The 19,763-nt window shown below is 47.6% G+C and overlaps 1 long non-coding RNA gene across 1 annotated transcript in view; it reads left to right on the top strand.

The window, feature by feature from the left end:
• Positions 1–19,763, top strand: part of LOC147051523 (uncharacterized) — a 124,103-nt gene that overhangs the window by 84,260 nt on the left and 20,080 nt on the right. Inside the window, exon 5 of the long non-coding RNA XR_015066960.1 lies at positions 17,386–17,477. This is a non-coding gene — a long non-coding RNA (uncharacterized LOC147051523). The remainder of the gene's footprint in view (positions 1–17,385; positions 17,478–19,763) is intronic.

Raw genomic sequence — 19,763 nt, 5'->3', positions numbered from 1 at the left:
GCTGTTATGTGAAACGGGCTTTGTATCAATTCACAACTCTATAATAAATAAACAAATATATACCCCAAATAATATATATATTTATATGAATAAGATATAAAATACAAAACAATTTAATAATAAAAATTCAGTAACTTTGTAGAACGTCTATCCAAATCAGGAATGAGAGTCTTGTGAGGTGTTAATAACCTGGAGTAACAAACAAGTAGCAAATAGGAAATTGACAATGTTGTGTGTCTGATTTTAATGTGTGACTTATCTGATAATGTGTCAAAATATGGAGAGAGAAAAGCGCCACCTTGGTGACACACACACACACACACACACACACACACACACCCAGAACAGCCATCCGAAGTACGCTAGGCTATTAATAGCTAATATGCAGCAGCATTAGCATGCACGTAAAGCTCCGCCCTCCCCTTGCACTATTAATAGGACGTGTCCAAATCACTGCTGTCGCATTAGCGGCTAACCACTACAGCACGTCAGGGGTTTAAGTGTTGCTAACCGAGCGTGCCTTCTTTATTATGCCTTGTGTGAATATGAAAATCATCAGTGTCGCACACACTCACCTCCTTTTTTCATCCTTTGCGCTCTCACTCTCTCTCTCCCGGCATTCTTTTCGAGCATCATATGGTGAATATTTCACTTCCTCAAATAGGCAATTTGTAGTCCTCCGAGGGTCGTCCCGGAAGTTATGACAACGTGACGCCATTGTCGAGCTAGCATTTTATTGCCCACCTATGTTCACTTAAGACAAGTTTCAAATTCAGTCAAGGGCGGTCTGCATTTAGGTTGAGGACGTAATCAGCACTCCTTCTTTCAAAGTGTCCTTAAACTAAACATGGCTTGTGTGCTAATTGGACATCATCAGCTGAGAACTTTATGAAAGTCGTACAAGCAGAACTTTTCTAGTATTGTACGGTTGCAGTTTAAGTCTTAACTCATTCACTGCCGACCCAGTTCATATCTTTGGCTGAAGGAGTTTAAAAGTCACTTTTTTTAAATTCAAGTTGAGTGAATCATCCATGATGTAAGTAAAACAAAAATAAGGATAAAAAGTGCTATTTTTATTTGCGTAAAGACAATATTATCTTCCCTTAATTAAGACCTGAAGGTGTCCAACATTCAATCATTTTCATTCCGACTTTGGAGGTCATTCTTCAATGGCAATCGCCTGTCAACGGAGAGCGGCAGAAAGGTCTCTCATCCCAACAACCTCCTCGGATTCGCCATTATCCTTCCGTAAGGTCACAGCTTAACAGGTGGGACCCAAAACAGTAGCCCCCCCCCGTTCCTTCCTTCTGGAAATTGATTATTGATCGTGAGCAACAACATAACTGATTGAGAGTGGCAACGAGACAGGCAGAGCGAGGGGAGGGACCCGCGCCAGATCTCAATAAAGAATGATTGAAGCGTGTCACCAGGCCGCACGCTGGCGAGAAGGCGGGCGGAGACCTTGCACTTTCCCGTGGTGCTCTGTAATTTAGCTTTGCTAACGCCACACATTTAAATCCATCTTTCGAGCGCCGCGTTGTCAAAAGCTGCTTAAAAGTGAAGGCCTGCTCAAGTTTTGCGCTTGCATTTTTCGGCGCTGGCCGAATGGCCGTCCCGCCCTGAGCTTCCCGACGTATTACGGATCAAATATTCATAGACAAAGCTATTAGCGCAATCATCGCATATAGGACAGAAACAGGCAGGCAGGACGTCACTTCCAAGCGCTGAACAGAGGGAGGGCACTAATTATTTAAAGGCGCTTTATTTCCATTTGCGTCTCTTTAATATCCGTTACATCATGATTTAATCAGCCAGCCCCCGCATAAATATTCACGGCCCTCGGCGAGAGGCAAAAGCCCTTGTTCAACACCCGACGATATTGATTCAAGTGTTATTATGCATTTTGCTCAAATAAATGAAATACAATTACCCACCTGGACGGAATGTTTCTCCTTTGCCAGCTTTATCCCTTCATTCTTCGCTGGCTTTTTGTGACCTCTAACCCCACCCTCCGCTCCTCCAATCAGCTTTCCCTCCCGCATTGTGATGAATAACAATTGGCGATGTATGGAGAGATGAGCTAAAAGGCGTTATGAGTCAACGTGGCATCTCGGACATGTTGCAGGCTACACAGCACAAATCTGTAGAAGGGCCCAAATTGAACCTGTGGGACGGGCAGAAATAACACCTCATTCATTCATGACAAAGGGGGAGGAGCATTCTATTTTTTTCGAGGAATGTATCGAAACATATATTTAATCAATGAACAAACCCGGATTTGCAGTTAGCATATTTCACCGATTTGCTTTTGTATAGTTGAAAATTCCATATTGGTTTAACTCCCGTTTGTAGCCGGTGTAATTTCACTAGGAGCAGATAGCTAGCTAGCTAGCTAGCTAGCTGGATAGATGGACAGACAGACAGACAGATGGATGGATAGATAGGCTGATTTTCCAATGTGTATCTCTGGGAAGTATTTTTGATGTATATTGTGAGGTGATAATTTAGTGAGGGCAAATGAAGCTTCGTGAACCAGTTGCTGTTCTTTTTGACTCCTCCGGATGGCACTCGAGAGGCCATTGCGCTGACGTGCCATTCCTTTAAGCGGTGCCCAGAAGCCAAGCAACTGTGTCTTCTCAAAGCAAAACTTCCTTTATAACGCCGGAAAACTTTACGATACTTGATGATATACCGCGCTGGGGATCACGGCTGGCGTGCGGAACAAGTGTGGCCACCAGATCACATAAAGTGAATATATGCTTGGGGAATATCTAGAGAGATACGTACACATAGCGCCAGAGTCATACAATATTGCTCCATTTCTCCAGACAGCTGAGCTGTAATCGGCCTGAGGGGACACTTACAAACACATGAATATGACCCGAGCCAGACACAAAGAGATGACACACACGCACGGATGTACATTGGTGTGGCAGGACAGACGCAAACACAGACAGTGTGGACATAAGCAAGACTGTGCGAGGTGTTTGATGCATGCATAAATCCACTCACGCATGCATGAGCACATACGTGTTCACACGCGCACACAAATACACAAACCCAGAGCCACACTGCTACTCACCTTAATTGGCCCACCGAGCAACACTTAAGAAGTCTTTGAGAGGAAGACGGCGGGCGGGCGGGCGGGAGATAGACAGGGAGGGGGGGCCGGGGGGCGAGGGAGGGCACCTCGTGCGTTTGGGAGGATAATTACAGATGCAGATTTGCCACTTGCAACATCGGCGTTATGCCCTTGCCCGCTGCCCCTGGGGAGGCGCAGACGTAACGTGCGCTTGGTGTGTGTGTGTGTGTGTGTGTGTGTGTGTGTGTGTGTGTGTGTGTGTGTGTGTGTGTGTGTGTGTGTGTGTGTGTGTGTGCGCGTCTTGGAGGAAGAAAATCTGGGAATCTGCTTAACAAGCAGCGAAAGATGTGTCGACGCTTTTGCAAGTCAGTCGATATCTTTTGGGTGATGTGGAACCAGTTACATTTGCCAGCTAGTTTTGGGGAGGCGCTAGAATAGTCATGAATCAACAAGACTATTAAAGTCATTATTATAAAAAAAAAAAAATCATGATTTAAAGATTTTTCATCGTTTAGTAGTAATTCCAGTTTGTGGTCTTCCCTATATTTAAATCTATATTTTCCACCGGGTGGCGCCACCTTTTCCTCTTTCAAAGCAAACTGTCAGCGATTTTACAAAAGCAAATTTGTAATTTTTTTGAAATCCCTCTCTTATCTCACCCTAAACATTAGCAAGAAAATCAAATCTAATGAGCTTTTGTCGAAAAAAATCCTCTGGAAATATCTCTTCTGTTTGCTTCAGTCTCAGCCTTGAGTCGTGGGGAGATTGATGGCCAGCGCGCACTGTTAGCAGAAGGCCAATTTTGGCTTGTGAAGTCTATTGTGAGTCTCTCTGTCTCACTTTTATACCCTGCATAGTCGATGCACGCACGCACGCACGCACGCACGCACACACGCAAACACACTCGGCTCCCCGTAAGACCACCTGGCTTCCCGCTAGCCATCCGCCAGCCAGCGGCTCGGCCCGATTAATTATCTCGGCGCCTAATTGAATGTGGAGGGACTCTACGGGGATGGCTCATTAAACTGATGTTTGTCTCCGCTGTTTATCTACGCCCGGCGAAAAGATACACACACACGCAGGCATACCTTTGAGTTCACAATTTGGGCGAAGATGTTTCCTGTCACTAACTACCAAACGGACGGCATCGTCCCTTGGTCTTCCATCACAAATGATTTTTTATGTTGCCCAACATGCATTGTTTACACAGAGCACGACCTGCGATGCCTTATTAATAGAGCGCATATGTGATGAGATGTAATTAATGCAAAGCACTTTAGATGTGACGAGCAAGGCCTTGGTCTCGGCATTAAGCCTCCCATTGTTGCCTCGATAACAAGGATTTTCTCTGGAGAGCGTCAGTCTTCTTCTCCTCTTTGTTTTTATCTCCTCCCTGACGTCGCCGCTGTCATGTAATCCTCCACGTCGTGACTCGCTAATGATTTCATCGTGTTGCCGCGGATTTGGGGCAGCGTCCTATTTTGGAATTTCTGCCTCCGTCATCGGCGGCATTTTTGATTGCTATTCATGACTCGGATGAGCTGTAATGACGCCGCACTGTCGAAAATCCAGCTACAATGAAATAAAGTAAAACTACTCGACTCTTGAAGTCCCCTGACAGACCCGTTTAACTGCCATCGAAGTATATTCAAATATGTATGGACTTATTTATTTATTGAAAGTACTTGCCCCATTTAAGGCGGATGATAGACTCCGGCCCATGTGGGGGCAGTATCGTGCTGAAATCGTGACACGGAGTTTTGCAGCTAATTTTGGAATCGTAATCATTTTTTGCAGAGGATGAAAAAAATATAGGCCTTTGATTTTTTTTATTGACTAGTTGAGATTTGTGATTGGTTTAAAAGTGCAAGGTGATCGGGAGTGGCAATAAACAAAAAGTTGCTCAACTAACTTGACTTGCCCGCCACCCTCGGTTGCGGCACAGGCCCAAATCTTTGACACGATTTTCGCTGTCAGCCGGAAGCACCCTAGCGCCGATTGCTTACAAACATTATGCAAAGGTCGACTGATGGAGCACATCGGTCCGTCGACCTAAGTACGTCGGCGCAATGTTCATCCTGGCGGCTCCGAGCTCGGGCCAGGTCTTCCAAAAGCACCTGGAGGCCTCGTCAAGCCTGCCAGATCAGCCATTTCATCCCCGTCTGGGGGCCATCCATCTCGGCAGGCCGCAGCCAGGCTCCATTACTCCCAGACGAGCTGTGAAATGGCCATTATGTGTGTGCAGGCATGTGAGAGGCGGGCCGGGCCGGGCAGGGACGGGCAGGGGGCCGGGCCGGGCAGGGGAACGAGCCTCCGTATCGCCTGTCGGCTTTTAGCGACCGCCAATGGCGAGGCTCAATAGCCCCGCTCAGGTACACAAACGAGCCGGATCGCGAGGGGCAAAACGTCACAACAGCCGCTTCACGGGATGAGTCATTTGTAATTTTCCGCCATGTCACGGTTCACCATTCACGCCATTTTGAATGACTGTCATGTCAAGCTCATTTTTGTTAACCCACCTATATGATATGTTTGCATTAAGCTAGCTGACCTCATTTGTGTTAGCCCACCTATGACGTTTGACATGATGATGTTAGCATTAAGCTAGCTGTTCATCTGCTCGTGCTCCACCTCGACACGAGCAAAACCTGACTTGACTGCGCTGGTATTTGGACCGCACCTTTGAGGCACCCGGTTATAAATGGCGCGGGCTAGATAATGTCAATACTCTGTGATTGGAATGAGGCCGGCCAGTCGCTAAAGGTCAGCGCGGGAGCGCGTTGCTTGATTGTTTTCCAAAGGCGCCCCATTGGAGTTTGCCCGATGGAGGTCGTTTGCTTTGAAAATGCGCTCGGAGGCAAAGTTATCCGTCTGTGTCATCGACGCCGCCTCGGTCGCGGGGCCCGGACATCTTTGGACGGGCCTTTTCGGACACCAGACGAATGATCCTAATCAAGCTTAAGGGACGCGCCATTGATTTCATTACCCTTAATCTACGGTGGCCATTAATTGGGCTTTCGGCGAGGGATTTCTGCGACGCGCTCAAATTGAAGGCGATTTTAATGCCATCCGTCCAATCATTGCTCATCGTAAAAATGAGATGCATTTGATGATATCAAATCATTCTATAAATATAATCTATAATGATCTAAAAAAAATATCCATTTGAAATCCTACCTGAAAATTCCAAATGTACTTTGAAACCCAAAATGCGTACAATTAAATCATTGATCATTTTGATTTCAAGCCAAGTTTAGCTCGACTTTATTTTGCCACCTTTACAGGATTCATTGTTGACGTTTCATTGCTGTTTGAATTCATAATAATTCTTTTTGTGAAAATAAGTCGATCACTCAATAGGGAGCCGTACATCTGTCATCAGTGTTCCATTCAGCCTCTTTGGAAAATTCGATGCAATTTTAATTGCAGCACGGATATTTAGCGTCCTATTCATTGACACCATTAAGACGCTCATTGTGTGCGTACGTGCGCCCGACTGTCCGTCCGCCCGCCCGCCCGCCTCGGCACATCTTCAAAGGCGTTAAGTGGCAGCCTTTGTGGCAGCGCGCTCACGTCCGTCCGTCCATCCCTTTCAGCGGGGCTCCTTTTTGTCTTAGCATTTCATATTTCCCAGAAGCGGGCGGATGGATACCTGAAGCTGGAGGGCTCCAGCCGCCCCTCAAGTGTCTCTTCTGCCTCACTCGCCCTTCCGCCTGCTATCCTTTCAACACAATTTATGAGCACATCAAAGAGATCGAGCTCAATCCCTCCCTCCCTCCCTTCCTCCCTCCCCACCTTCCTTCCTTCCTTCCTTCCTTCCATTCTATTGGAAGGTCTCTCTCTCTCTCTCTCTCTCTCACTCACCTACCTCACCCCACCCACGCACACTTGCTTGCTTTCAAACAGGTGTTGACCCATGAGGGACACTCAAGTGCGGGTGAGAACATGAAGGTGGTCTCCGCAATTGAGTCTCCATCGCGCTACTTTGGCTCCCATTCAAAGCTCTTCAAAAAAGTCTATTCGGGAGACGGGTTGACTTCCGGGATCTGGTTTCAAGGTTTGAAGGAAGACGTGAACTGGTGACGGCGCGTCAGAGCCGATCGGCGTACTTGTCAAAGTATGGAGTAGATTCTCAGTCAACTTGCTGGTAAAGAACAGGAACACATGCTCTCCTATTGATCATCAGTCAGTGATCAATTAAGCGAGCCATTTGTCTAATTAGAGCGGCCGGACGGGCTTGTTTAGCTGTTTGATTGCCAAGCGGTGGCCGCGGAGGGAACGCTCGCTCTTGCATAATTGATCAGCGGCAGGTCTTTAAACACTTATCTCAGATAGGCGGGCCCGCATGGATACATCGCATCTCTTGGCTCTCAACAGACTTTTTTTTGAGCTTCATCTTTTCCTAATGGAGTTGGCCCCTGAAGGTTTACTTGAAAGTGCAATAAATAAAGTTAATGTTGCTCCCATCACTGACCTATTGCGTTAGCGTTAATGCTCGTGCTAATCAAGCGCAGTGAGTTATCTACAATAAAGGTTCCTGTTAATATGACCTAGGAGGTGCTGTCTCCCCATCCTGAACAAGGACTTGGACCTGCCCTGCCCCGCCCCACCCCGCCCCTCCCCCTTCTTTTGGAGGCGATAGATTGTTTATTTGGGTCAAATAGTTATTTCAACAAGGAAGACAAAAAAGAGAAGGGGGTATCTTCCACCATAGCTTTCTTTCCTTCCCACTTTTTTTTTTCCCACCCTCCTCCTCATCCTCCTTTTCACAGCCCCCCCTGAATTTGAGGTCCCGGCCATTTAACCAGTCAGCAACAATCGGAGCTGACAGAGCGACGGGAAACAATCGAGGCGGGGTCACCGAGGGGGGGTGACCTCCGAGGAGGGCGGCCAGAGAAGTGGGGCCCCGGCGAAAACCGCCACCCTGGGTGCGGTGGCGTGTGGTGCTGTGCCGTGCCGTGCCGTGCCGTGCGGGGTCCCCGCCTGCTTTCTTTGTTGCGGCCGGCCAGTGAGAACACTTGAGTCGGCCATTTTCTTTTGGCTGCGCCATTGCTGGAAGCTTAGCATTGTTGTGTCCTGCTTTGTTGCTCAAGTGAGTGATGGGCCACTTTTGAACCGTTTGTCCGCCTTCCTTGTCTTTGAGAGAGTGTCTGGGGTGATTGACAGTGGGCGTGGGACAAGATAGGCGGGAGGGGGGGCGTTGAAGGAGGTGCGTGTCTGCATGTCTGGAAGCTCCGAGTGGCCCGATGGCTTGGTGGGAGTTTTTCGCCGAGATTTGCGCGGCAGGATTGGAGATTGCGAGGAGGAGGGGGGAGTTGTTTTGCACTCACCCATACTCACTCATACCCCCTTCCCGTTTGTTTGTCTGCGCGCCTCAACCGGGGTTTCCCACGTGAAAGTGCCCCCCCGCCCCGACCGTTAGGCGTCACAGCGGTTCGGACGGACGGCGACCGAGACTGACAGCTGGGCTCGGAGGTCCGCCGGCTTGAGGGCGTCCCTTCTGGTTCCCATGCAAGGGGCCCAAACGGTGACCGCGTAATGTTTGTTTACTAGCGAGAAAATGCCTCCATACACGAGCTCATTGTTTTTGTTTTTTTTCAAAAAACAAAACATTGTTGGTTATCATTTAGCAAAGAAAATGTTTTGGGTTTTGTACCACAGAGAAAATGATTCTCTACACACCTTTAGTGCAAAGATACCGTACCCTAGCTAGTATATCTAAAAAACCCTTCCGCCTCCGTGACGTCACGTGCTATTGTGGCACTAATGGCGCGGCGATTTGTTAAGCAAATCTAAGTAATTGCTGCTTTATCTTGTGGAAAATGTCACACTCGCTTGACTTCATCCCCTCCGAAATATCAAACGAATACACTGCGCGACGCATAATTAGAGGTCGCGGCCGGCCAATTAAAACGGTATGCCTCCTTCTCTCCCTGGCAAATTGTATGATAATCTAATTTTTTTTTTTTTTTTTGCCACTTGGTGTCATATGTGGATGATTGATTGGGGAAGGAGGGGAAAGAGGCATTCCTGGGAGGGGGGGGGGTGATGAGTGGCTGGACAGAGGGCCGCGTGGATGGAGGGGAAAGTAGGAGGGAGAGATGGACGGACGGGCGGACGGACGGGGGTCCCCCTCCAGCGGAGACGGGGGACAGATGGCGTCCCTCGCTGGAGTGAGCCCGAGTCCCAGTTTTCACCTGCGGCCCCATGGGAAAAATCCGCCTTCCTCACACATGCGCCATACAAGAGGCCCTGGAATGCAAAAAAAAAACAAAAAACACTACAAGCATGATGAAGGGCGTATGCCAAGAAGGAGGGAGGAAAGGAAAAGGGAGGGAGGGGGCGGGGTTCAGGGGGAACCAGAACTTGGAGACCGGGCAAAATACAGCATAGAGGATTACTAGATGGAGAGCTGAGGGGTGGACCAATACATTTGAAGGAGGAGTATCAGCTGTTAAAAGTGTTTGGTCGATACTGTCCGACTCACCTCCGTCATCCCGCCCGCCATCTTGCCCTCCCCTCCCTGACTGTTGGCTGATACAGATGGCGCTTTTGAGCTCTGTGAATGGGGTCAGGCCGGGTCGGTGGGGTGGGGTGGGGTGGGGTCCGTACCAGACAATAATGTAACCATTGGGCCCCCTCCTCGGACCAGCGGGGCCGTGGAGGAGAGTGAAAGTAAACAATGGGGGCGGGGGGGGCAGTCTCCCAGGGTCTTGACATAGGCCGTCCGAGGGAGGGGGTCCAAAATGTGTGCATGGGAGGTCCCAAGGTGGCAACACGCCACTGTTGGCATGTGTGCAAAAAGTATGACGGGAAAATGCTTCCAGTGTTACAAAGCTTTTATAGGCCAATTTGATTGTTTTACAAGGCCAAAAGTGGGAAGTAGTGGATGTTAATAAGCCCATTTGCCTTTAATGTTTGATTTTTAATTTGACAAATCTACCTTCAAATAAGGTCGCGGTGCAAGTGCAGCTTAAAGTATAAAACGCGTTGAAACATTTATGCCGTGCAACAAATCCCTTATTACAAATTCATGATTGCTGAAGCGTGAACGCCATCTTTTCGCCCTTTTTACAATCCCCTTTTTTTTTCTTTTTTTTTGCGGATCACTTTGGACCGATCGCTGGCCGGCCGACCGCAGCCGACCGCATCCGTGGTTGCCATCTGCGCCTTTGCGGCACAATTGAAGCGGACGGCGGTGGGACGCTTGACACATGGCTAAGATGCTCCATTGATGGAATTGACTGCTGAGGCAGGGATCAATGGTAGTGATCAGCAGGGCTCCAAAGTCCAGTAATAGGCACAATGACTTTAGCTCAATGAGGAAGGGCAGATGTTTATCTCCAAAGCTCTCTTGGTCATGATGACATCCTGTAGATTCTACAAGAAGTAGTAACACTGACAGCACGATTGGTACTGAGTAAAGTTCAAAATATATATCATATAAATAAATCAATATATATATATATCTATATAAACTATATATAATATGAGCGGATGCAGTTCAACACATTGCTTCGCTCCCACATTAACATCTCGTTTCCACTGTCCATCTGTGGCTCCTGATTGACAGATGCTGAAGAGAGCAGAGCGAGACGAGATGAGAGGGGAGGTTGCGGGGGTCGGGTCCCCGGGACCCGGTTTGGGGGTGGAGGAGGGCGGCTGGCTCAGGCTCAGGGGCCCACAACTTTGTTTGTCAGCCCTTGGCACGTCAGCGCTTAAAGTCAAGCAGTGTTGTGACATAAGTGACAGACGTATAAATACAAATGTCTTTGGCGGTGGAAACACTCACTCACTCACTCAGGCTGCCACCACATTTGCATGAGACGTACAAGCGGGAGAAGGCACATGCTATAAAACATGGCCATTATTGCCTCACTAAATCTGTCCCTCATCTTGCGGTGATGTGTCGTCTGGGAGCAGCTTTAGCATCACGAGGAGCTACGAGGGCTTCCTTCCCATTTCAATGTTCCCAAAAAGTGGAACCCCCCCCCCCAAAACAGGAGGTTATCCATCATGGTTTAAATCAGCCATGCAAGAGTCATTTTGTCCATTTTTGGGACTCTTTCAAAAATAGATTTTGTCTGTTAGCTAGCAAAGTTGACGCTAGCATAAAACATGGAGTTTTAATAACTTGCTTTGTCCGCAAGGTCACATCTGGAGCAAACGTCTTTTGCTGGTGATGAAGGTTTGGCCCTTGAAAATCACGGCCACCTTCCAAGTGCCAGAAATCTAATAATACTGCTCGGGACACTCTTTGAATGTTGTATGGCCTACTGGCAAGAAGTTCTCCACCGGGCACAAATTTGGCCGCTCCCAATCAGACGGCAACGCATTTCAATTCCTCCGGCTTTGGTCATTAGCGGCAGAAGCAAAACGGAACAATAGCCATCAAACGCGTTGGCATTGATTTCCTTGCCTGGAGATTTATCGGCCACCTGCAGCTGGCCGGCCGGCAACGAGCCTTCTTCCGATATGGCTGCGATTCAAGGAGAAACCTGATGAACGGCCGGCCTTCCTCCGATGGCATGTTATGATCGGGCCCTCCAACATCTCTATTTCATTCTGTCAATTGGAAAAATGATTTGGACTTGTGTACTTTGACGGTTGATGCTGACGGTGTTTTCGAAGACAACGAGTGCTTCAGTAGACATATTTCGACTTTTTGCCCAGTCCTACTTTGTTTTCAACTTTTGCTTGGCTATTGATTTGTTTTACGACTCACTCGTTTGATTTCATCCAGAAATACTGACTCTCAAATTCTAGATTTATTTCATGTATTCATTTTTATTTCCATTTTTTTTCTTTTTCATTTTATCATTTTTTTATTCACAATATTGCTGGGTGAATCTCGTGACTTGCTAATGTTTGCGAAATCTCCAATTTTGCAGTGTGGCGGCATTTTGCTTCTGTGGCTCTAAAGATCAGCACCAACACAGGCGTCATTCATCAAAACATTCGCTAGACCGCACGTGTGGTTTCATGTTATTTTTCGGGCGGCCAAATCCCCAGCAAAATGGATTGAATGTTTGTCGAGAAAAATCAGAGAGTCTCGGAGGCTCCGAGGCTAAAGCTCCCGTGCGACGCGAAGCCACAATGAGCGGCGGCCCCGTTGATCCTTGGTCGAGTTCTTTATCCCGCTTTTGATTCGCCGCGCTTTTGTGTTCCGATGATTGGCAGCCAGGCGGAGCTGAATGGAAACTCACGCCCGTGTCAAAAGGATGTGCATTTGGCAACCTTGTCTTTGTGCGCTTTTGCCTGGCAACAAGGCGGCGGAGACAATAGAGGAAGAGCGCCGTGATCCCGGCCATCCGTCCTCGGCTGCTCGAGCGACAGCAGCTACGCGGGCCGGGCCGGGCCGGGTCGGACCGTGCGTCTGCGCGCATTTGCATGCGGAATGCTAGGACGCTCCGTGTCGGACGAGATGGCGGCCGAGGACACGCGGGAGGGGAAAGCTGCTAGGGGTGACAATGGAAAGGCGAGCAGATGCCGGGCCCAGGCCCTAATTGATCTCTGGGTAGAGCGGAGGGCCCGGCCGGCCTCGGGGGCCACTGGAGGGGTCATTAGAATGCAAATAGAACACACTGCAGATGGAGGAATGATAGAACGTAGTGGGACGACGGGGAAATAGCAAAAAATAGAACTCGTTTTTCCTCTTTTACTTTGGCTGGCTTCTGATGAAACAGGATAAGAATTGCCGTATTAGAAGTCCAAAATCTTGTCAAGAAATATGAGGTTGCGGGCCATGGAAAATGCGGCGGTGGGTGGGATTTGGCCCCCGGGCCTTACGTTTAAAGCGAGCGCTACGCTTATTTTGATCATTTATCGCTCCACACGCTTGTTTTGAGCAGCCAGTGCGGCACTCAACAACGAGAAGGGCTCGTCTCTCATTATTTGTATTTTCAAAGGCAGAGGATATCCATGGCAAGGGTCGGACGGACCAGAAGAGGAGGATGGTTGTTTCCTTCTCCCCTAATTGACGTGAACACTTCTTTCGACCCTAATTAGTGCTTTGTAATCTCTCATTTACATATCACACAAGCAACAAGATTTGCATATCTGTAAAGGAGACGGGCGTCCGCATCTGCATGCGTTCCCTTGTTTGCTGGCCTTTCTTCTTCCTGGCCCGTCTCGTGGTCGCTCCAGCCAGCCAGCCAGCCAGCCACCCGGGCATGTAGTTGGGCATTTTTATGGTATTTTAATGCTAAAGTTCACAATGAAGCGGAAAGCTGTCAATGAATTTAGCTTTATCAGAGCCATTCAAACATGACACCTGAATTTTAGTAGAATTTTTGTACAAAATTGGAGCAAAATCCTCCTCCTAGCAGTCACACAGCCTTTTACCGCAGCATTGGTTGCCATTCTTCTCTTTTCCAAGATACTGCTGATGGCTTGGTGGTGGTGGTGGTGGTGGGGGAAATGCATTTATTTGCCTTTTGCTTTCTCCTTTAATTTCCACAATGAATTGCTGGCGTTTGTCCTGCAAGGTCAGCGCATCTATCACACTGTCGCCGTAGCGGGGTGGCATTAAAGATGCACTTTGAAATTTGTCATCTTCAAGGCAGCCAGCCCTTCAACTTCTCAGCACGGGTGTCAGCGTTTGAGCGTCGTCCTTCGAGTTTTCTCCGTCTTGCGCGATTCCGCAACTTGCCGCCGCTGACCTTGGCACGCCCAAATGGAGGGCGCCCGCAGTCACGATGACACTCGGCGCTCTTTCCGCCGCTGCGACCCGTTCTCCTCTTCCCCTTGTCAGCCCCGACCCTGGCGACGCAGCACTCCATTACTATGCTAATGGAGGCTAATTGAATGGCCGAGGTGTAATGGAGAAGACAACATGGCCTACATTATGATAAGGAGCCTACGCGGTGACCCGGCGTCCCGGGTCGCCACTCCCCAATCAGGCGGGCTTAAGAATGGATCAACGTCCTTCTCGCGCCCCTTTACCGCACCTCCCAACTTTATCACTTTATTCATCGGAATTGATCTCTCTCTGCTCGGGTTGATAGCTTAAAGACCGTTCGCAAGGTAGCATTTTGGTTTGTCTCATTTTAAAGAAGAGTCGACCACAGGGTATAAAGTGAAAACCGTAACACTTTTTTACTTCATTGTGTCAACTAAACAACTGTTGCCAAATTGTTTGCATTCTAAATTTCAAGTATAAAACAGACACGCAGTTGTGCAATTGAGCTCGTGTCGCTCAATCGCTGCGTGCTAGCATAACCACCGTTGGTATGTTTACATTTGCACACCTCATGTCGCAATATTACCCGGCTACATGCTAAGATGTCAAATCCTCGTAGGTGGTATTTGCGACGCGCGGTGGGTTTTGGCACGGCAACGCGTAATGAAAAATCTAATGGCGATGAATCGTTGTTTTCCACGGCGGCAGGCTGGCTGGCTGGCTGGCTGGCTGGCTGGCGGGGAGCGAGCGGGCGGGCGGGCGGGCATTCATTTGCTCCCGTTCCACAGGTTCCCCTAATGTATTCAAGCGTGAAAGGTACTCCGTCAAACGCAGTGAGCGAAAGGGGGGGGGGGGGTGCCGGGGCCCCCGCCGGCGTCGCCTCCTTTGCATACACGGCCATCTCTGATTGCCGTGTTTTGGGACAACACGTCTCTAAACGCGCCGCATTCTCCATACGTCCCGGCTTTAAATATTCACAAGGAAAATAAACAATCGACGAGGTATAGGCGCGCAATAAGCAATCTGGCCAGGAATAAAAGAAAATACAGCAAGTTTCCTGGGGAAATGGAATTTTATTTTGAATCCGAGCTTTTAGTTGATATTGTTTGGGGGTTACTTTGTTTCTGTTTATGTGGCGGAAATTGCACGGCCTGTGCAATTAGCGTTGTGGAGCGCGAGACGGCTTTTCATATGTGCACATAAGTAGATAAAAGAGGAAAGTCACAAAAGTGGCTTCTTCAAGGGTTCTTGCTTGCCATGGTGAACCAGTGTCTTGTTTTGCTCTTATTTTTGCATCATAATCCCGTGGTGATTTCAATTACAATGAGATGGTTTCCATTTGTTTGCCCATTGATTGATTGACACATTTGGCTCGTTGTCTCTGAGTGGTTGTTTTTCTTTGGACGCTGTGGTTTCTTGAGTAGCATTTGAGATTGAGGCGACAAGGGAGGAGTTTCTCCCCTTTACTCTTCTGTTGTCCCACACATTTAACAAATATCATATACTAGTTTCAAATGTCAAAGTTTAAAATGTGCCTCCTCCACAGCAGCTCCCAGATCATTTCCGTTTGTTGTCATCCCCACCTTGATGCCCTCTGCCAGTTGGCTGCTCCCCTTTCCACTCTTTGTTGATGTGAAACACGGCAACCATGCATAAAACATGTCAGAGTACTCGGGGCGAGTCAACTTTTCCTTTAGTGTTTATACAAAGTGTTGTTGTTTTTTTTCCTCTCCTCAAACCCGCAGGACGACTTTTAGAAGTTGCCTCTCTTTTTCCAGCTTCTTCTGCCGTTTCTTTGGTGGTCATCCAAAGAAAGCCCCCCGCGGGGTCAAGGTGGGCAGACGTTTTGCATCTCTTTCCTCCTCCTCCTCCTTGTCGTCTTCATCTTGTGTTTTGCACCCCTGCTGGGGGCCCGCTGGCGCCCCCCTGCCTCCAGCCCATATTGGATCTCAGTAGGCATTTTGTGCTTTTTAAATGAAGAGGCAAATCAAGAAGCCCAGGACCAATGGGAGGGCGGAGAAACGAGTAGCGGGGGAGCCGAGGCAATCGGCGAAAAAACACAAACACGGGAGTGGCGAGGAGCCTTAAGGGGGGCTGGGGGGGCTCATTTCAATACGGCCTCCCGCCGCGTGCCCCTGATGCAATGACCAGGAGACCCCTCACTTGCAGAGCCACCGGTCTGTGATAAACACCCCATTTTGCATCCTCCGACTTGAAAATCCAATTCCGAGCGACCCCCCGTCCTCACCATCCCAAATTGCTCGAGGGGTCTTTTCCCTCTCGGAGCCACTTCTTGAAATGCAAGCGACTGGCATGCTTTACTGTAACTTAAGAGAATCAAGGATATCTTTTTGACCATTTTGCAAATTGTGTCCCGTTTGGACAGCTATTTGCAAGAACTTATCAGATGATGCGTATAAGAAGCGCACAGCGCATCAATCACTCGGCCAACTAGTGACTTTAACTTCCTGTTAACCTTGCCCACTTGACATTTGCTTTAAGTCGCGTCATCAATCATAGCACAGCGAGTCACGCTGTCTTGTCGCTGCCTTGATTACTAATTTGATGTGTCGGGAGGCTTTTGTTTCTTTCAAAAAAAAAATAATAAGAAACAAATCGAAATATGGGAGATACTTGAGGTGGGAGTATCAAGGTGGGCTGCCCGTGCCACCGTGGTTGCTTGGGTGGGTGGGTGGGTGGCTTGAGATGAAACGGGGGTCTCCAATAAGGCGCGCTAAAATATTTATCTCCTTACTTCCTTTGCTACAGCTGGAATGTGACACACACACACACACACTCACGCACACGCAGATACACACCCGACACACACACACAATGTAGCTCCCACCGGCTCCCTCAGCGAGCCTGCAGAGAGCTCTGAAATATTAATGCACAAAGTAAATTAAAGCTGCAACAAAAAGAAATGGGGGGGGGCTTTTTATTCTCAACCCCTGTATATCTGAATGTCTGTTCTTTATGACTGGGTGAAAGGGGGCGGAGGGGTATGCAAGAGAGGAAGGGGGGGGGGGGGGCTGAGACGGGTTGAGGATGGTGTGGTGGGCGGCAGATGCCAACAGAAGCCCACTTAAAAAGTTGAGGCAATTGTCAAAATGAGGGCTGCAACTATGGAAAGCTTCTCGATGATCTTATTGACATCGATTAATGGAGGAACCGAGTAGCTTTGCTAATAGACCCCCCCTCCCTCCAATTAAAACATTGGACATTTATATGGACTGTCTTGGGCAAAACTTTTGTCAGCCTATTTTTTTTTTGTGGTTGACTCGATTGACTTTTGTTTGCCAAGTCAAATTAATGACCTTTGCAGGAACAATCTCTAGGAAAAGTTGAGTGAAGACAAAAAGCTTTGGTTCAAACCAAAATGGCTGACTTTTTTTTTTTTCTTCTCTCTCCTTGCGGAGCAAATTTCGTGTAACTAAGTAAAAATGGTTTTGCGGCTTGAATTTTTCAATAGCGAAGTGTGGAGGAGAAAGTTTGAATATGAAAACTTTTCATTCAAAAAGGGGGGGCAAGCCAAAGGGTCATGTCTGGTCATTATGCTCGTCGTATACTTGCTCACTCGCAGCTTGTTGCTAAAAAAGTTGTTTTTATTCCCCTCCGACAGAAGCACACAGTGAAAGGAGGGTGGCGAACTTTGAACCTACACACAATGACCCCGTGACCCCTTTGAATTTGACTGACAGCTCAAAGATGCAGGTAACACGCACACGCGCGCACTTGACTTGAGACAATCATGAGCAACACACACACACTGCATATGTTTCCATAGTTACCTGCTCATACACTTTCTATCAACAGCTCTTGTTTGCTTCTTTGGCACAACAACAATATTAGGTCACAAATGAAATTATTTTCAAGATTGTCATACTACAAATGGCTTCACATTAGTCAAATATTTTCATTTGATGTTTTTTTTATACTTTCTCTGTAATGGATGCAATAGAATATTTGTTCAAATGATAACAATAATAATAACGATACAACAAACAATAATGATGGTAACTATGAACTATTTTAATATGATCCCGTCTATATATATGTTTTTCCCCTCAATGTGTAGACTATCACACATTTTTCCTCCTCCCCATATTCCAAGACTTTTATTTTGAAGCACATCAATTTAACCTGCGGCATAACATGAGGCTTACACAATGCTATGACCTTAAACAATGCTACATGCTATGACTATGGCCACCTGATCAAAGACGGGACATTGATATGATCCATAAATCCCTCTCAAGCTCATTCTTTATTACACGCACGCACACACACATGCATGCACGCACGCACGCACACAGGGTAGTATAGACTTTATCCCCACCATCAATTTCCGCTTTGTGCATATGGCTGCTCGCTGCTTATGCATGTGCTGCAGAGCTGTACTTTATCAAAGGGCCCGTCTTGGCTCGGGGCCATGCATTATTAAACGCACGCGCCCGCCCGCCCGCCCGCCCGCACGCAGACAATAAAAAGCAGGCCTTGTTTCAGGGCTTTTGGCCGGACAGGTGATAACACACGCACGCACACACTGCAGGTGACACAAGTGAAATGCAGTCAATTAAGTCTGACTGGCTTCCTCTGGAATGGACTTTACTCGGAGCCATATCATAAATCTGCATGTATAGTTTTACATTTGGATATATTCATCAACAGAAATACGCACATATACACACGGTTAAGAAAAAAATATATATATATTTTTTGTAACTAATAATAATGAATGATTTTTGGCTGCTCTTAAAGTTTTCCAAATCTTGTTCAGGATCAGGCTGCTTCATGCAACCTTTTGCGGAGGTTTCCACTTCCCCGTAAACACACTCGGCGGCTTTGGAACACACACACACACACACACACACACACACACACAAGCCTGCCGAGGTTCCGGCTTGTCGGTGCGTCGAGGCTGGCTGCTCACCGGGGTAATATTCGCTGTCACTCTGCAGAAAGTGAACTTGACAAATTGAGCCTCAAATACTCGCTACGCTGAGCTTTGGTGCTGAACTCCTTTTTTTTTTTTTTTTCTTTCTCATTTTTGAAAGCAAAATCCCTCCAGTTTTGTCTAAGAAATACACTGTGAAATCTATTTTTTATCCTCTGGAATACCGTAAGTCTTTTTTTCCCTCTCCAATGGTGTCATGTATGATTCACTGGCGGGTCTTGGCCATGAAATGCTGCTTGGCGGGTCCAAATAAATTCACGTATTGGAGCCAATTGTATATTTGGGATTTAAGGTTTGTGCGGAGGATCTTTTTTTTTTTTTTTTGAACTCTGCGGATCATTTGAGTTGCATGTATTTGTAGATCATAATTACAGGATTATTTATTGATTGATATTTGATTTTTTTCTGGGTTGGGTTTATGTGAGAAAAACCTGGAATTTGAACAGGGGTGTTGAGACTTCAAATATCTCCTGTACTCTGCCGGTGTGTGACAGAGTTTCGTAACTTGATTGTGTTTATTTGCGTCATGCAAGGTGGTGGTTTTTGTGAACATTATAACATTAATTGGAGCATTTAAACACAATCGACCGATACTCATCTCTTGCATCAGCTGCTTTTATTTCATTTTTATTAGTCATCGTGTGACAGGTGCCTCCGTCTTTGCAGGTGTTGAGAGTTTAGCGAAGGTAAGCAGCTGTGAGTTCGCCCCACCCGCTTTCACCTCTCACACTCTCACTGTCTGGAACACGCTCAGTAAGTGTGTATGTAAGGAAGTGTGTGTGGTGGTGGGGGCGGGGGGGGGAGGCGCCGCTTCGCCCAAAAGCCGACACGCCTGGCAGGTGTTTGAGGGCGACTCTCGGGATCTTGGAGAGCGTCCAAAGTTTGCCGCGCAGTAATTGGAAGTTGATTCATGGCGAGCCTGGTGTCATTTGACATCAGGTGGAAGGAACCAAGCACCCGATGAGATTTCATCCCATCGTGTGGTGGGGGGGAACCCCCAAAAATGGGAGAAGTCATAACTACATTCAGCCAACGAGTAGCTC

Source organism: Syngnathus leptorhynchus, chromosome 8, assembly GCF_054491065.1.
Source record: "Syngnathus leptorhynchus isolate UIUO chromosome 8, UIUO_Slep, whole genome shotgun sequence".
In the NCBI taxonomy this organism is placed as follows: domain Eukaryota; kingdom Metazoa; phylum Chordata; class Actinopteri; order Syngnathiformes; family Syngnathidae; genus Syngnathus; species Syngnathus leptorhynchus.
Note: the sequence above shows the minus strand (reverse complement) of the source record. Positions and strands in the feature narration are given on the sequence as shown.